The sequence below is a fragment of the Saccopteryx leptura genome, chromosome 1, assembly GCF_036850995.1.
Source record: "Saccopteryx leptura isolate mSacLep1 chromosome 1, mSacLep1_pri_phased_curated, whole genome shotgun sequence".
Classification (NCBI taxonomy): Eukaryota; Metazoa; Chordata; class Mammalia; order Chiroptera; family Emballonuridae; genus Saccopteryx; species Saccopteryx leptura.
In genome coordinates this window covers 80,796,039-80,798,888 of record NC_089503.1, presented here as the reverse complement: position 1 = coordinate 80,798,888, position 2,850 = coordinate 80,796,039, and positions in this window count along the sequence as shown.

Below are 2,850 nucleotides of genomic sequence, written 5' to 3'. Positions count from 1 at the left end.
ATCTCTCTCCCTTCTTACCTGTCTCTATCTCTGTCACTCACTCACTCACTTAAAAAAAAGATAATTAAGAAGGATAATGTGACAGTGACTAAATGGATGTTGGAAAGGCTTATTTAGACATGGTAGTCAGGAAAGGTTGTCTGAAAGGGGGCAGTTCAGTTGAAACCCAAGTGACATAAAGAACACAGCTGGGAGCTGACTTGAGCAGGCAGGCACCTTCTAGCACTTGGCAATAGCTCCCTTTCCTCTAATTCCCCGAAGTCAATGGCAGAAGGTGAAACAGAAAGCAGTGTCTCTGCAGCCTTTTTTTTTTTCTTAGATTTTCTCCCAGCCTGGATATCAATCTGGAAACTATTTGCCCATGTGTCTCTTTATTCATTCAATAGGTTTTGAGTGTCTCCCATGTGCCAGGTACTGTGCTAGGCACAGGGAAAACAATATAGACACTGACACCCGACCATGGCCCAAGCACAAGTGAGGGAATGAATCAAAATTTTAGACCAAGAGTAAGATTTGATACTTAAGGTTGATTCCACTTAGATTACAATTAAACTAGGAAGAAGTGTGTGTGTGTGTGTGTGTGTGTGTGTGTGTATTCAGGTGTGCAAGTGTGCGTGCATGTGTGTGTATGCATGTGCTACATGAGAGTATGTGTATACAGATAAATGTGTACTTGGCAGCACGTGAGCTCACAGACAAAAAACAAAGTCTCTCCATATATTTGGCCAAAGCACACATAAAGTAAATCTTTTTGCAAGTGAAAGTTACTTCCACACGCTCAGCCAAAACAAGGCTTGCTACACTTTGAAAAGCAAAGACTGGGTCTGAGATAGTCTTCCTGCTGCAAGGTTCATACTGTGCTAAAAATACAGAAGAGAAAAACAATGATCTCAGCAAGGTAATTGCCAATAGGTGAACAAACGAAGCAGATAGAATGTGAACAGCAATTTGCATCCTTGGGGAGGGCTGAGCACTTGGCAAATGCCAGTGTGACACCAGCAATAGTGTCAGCCCAGCAAAACAGACTAAAACTGGTTGTCCAACTCGTCCTGACACTTCAAACTCCTGGCCGCCTGAAGACATTCTTGGGGGGAGGAAAGAAAGGGACCAGAGGGGAGAAAGGTGATAAACTGGCAGGAAGGAGAGAATAAGGGTGTCTTTTTCCCCCAAACCTTCCAACCTCCTAATTGATCCTAGTCAACAAACAGTTTTCGCTGTGTGGGTTTTAAGCACCGATGGCAAGCAATGACCAGGGAGGCAGGAAACTGTTTTCATTTGGGCTTGGCCAGGATCTCTGGGCAGCTGGCTTGTTTTATTTTAAGAAGGCAGCTGCGTTTTAGCTAGGGAGCATGTTTTGAGCAGAGATTTTAAAGTGCCACCTTCCAGAATAGTTCGGCCCCGACTGGAATCAGGAGGGAGCAGGATGAAATGAAAGGCAGCGAGGTGTCTCCCCCTCAGAGCCCAGATTCGGTGAAAAGAACTCGGTGACTAGTCCCCGCGGCATCTTTCACTCCTCGTCTACACAATGAGGGTGCTAATACCTGAAAACCTCCACCTCTTGCTGGAATTCCGAACGGATCGAGTTACCATGAAAACCACACAGGTACAAGGCTCCGGGCTCACAAAGGATTCATCCCTCAGAAAGCTCTTGGCTCGAGCCAGGAAAGAACACTACCACATTTTTCTTGGCTTTTTATAGGGTGTTGATCCAAGGATCTGTTTTTACATTTGAATGCAGCAGTCAACTGTAGCATAATAGATTGCAGACCTTTGTGCGAAATCGCTGTGAAGCCTTCAGTGGGGAACTGTGGGCTGCTGCAGAGAACTGCACTGTCAGCAGGTTAGGAACTGGGCGCTTGTCCATGTTTTCCTTAGTTTTAAAGGAGTCATTGACCTTCCACAGGCCTGTATCAAAACGGGGCGAACGAAAGTGCTGCCAGACGTGGCGGGATTGGAAGAGACTGCTTACAAGGGCTGGAAAGGGCTTCATTTGGTCTATTTACTGTCATGGAAATTCTGAGTGTGACTTAGAGGCCTTCCTGGCTCCCAGCCAGGTGGAAAGGTTTGGGAAAAAAAGCAGAGTCTCAACCAAGGAGTGAGCAGGGTGGGAAAGCAGCTGCCCTGGCACAGTCCCCGGAGGGATATGAAGAGCCCCAGCGCCATGGTGCAAAAGCAGATTCAGGCGTCCCTGCAAGTTGGATGAAGGGGACAACCAATGCCGCTGCTCCAGGTGGCCGGGCTGGATGAACGTGCTGGGAGCTTGTTCAACATGTCTTTTTTTTTTTTTTTTTTTTTTTTTAACAGAGACAGAGAGAGTCAGAGAGAGGGATAGACAGGGACAGACAGATAGGAACGGAGAGAGATGAGAAGCATCAATTATCAGTTTTTCGTTGCGACACCTTAGTTGTTCATTGATTGCCTTCCCATATGTGCCTTGACCGTAGGGCTACAGCAGACCGAGTAACCCCTTGCTCAAGCCAGAGACCTTGGGTCCAAACTGGTGAGCTTTGCTCAAACCAGATGAGCCCGCACTCAAGCTGGCGACCTTAGGGTCTCGAACCTGAGTCCTCCGCCTCCCAGTCCAACGCTCTATCCACTGCGCCACCGCCTGGTCAAGCCAACATGTTTTTGATGGGGAAGGTTCCCACTCAATGTGCCATTCATTCATTCTACAAACAGTCCTGAAGGACCTACTGTGTTGAGGACACAGCTCAGCACAGAACTGATGCAGACTCTGTCCATCATTCTGTAAGAAGACAGTCTAAGAAAACTACTCTGTTACAACAGGAAGTGAGGCCAGAGCCGTCATGGGAGGCTGAGGAAGAGATCTACCTCAGAGCTCTCCCGGCA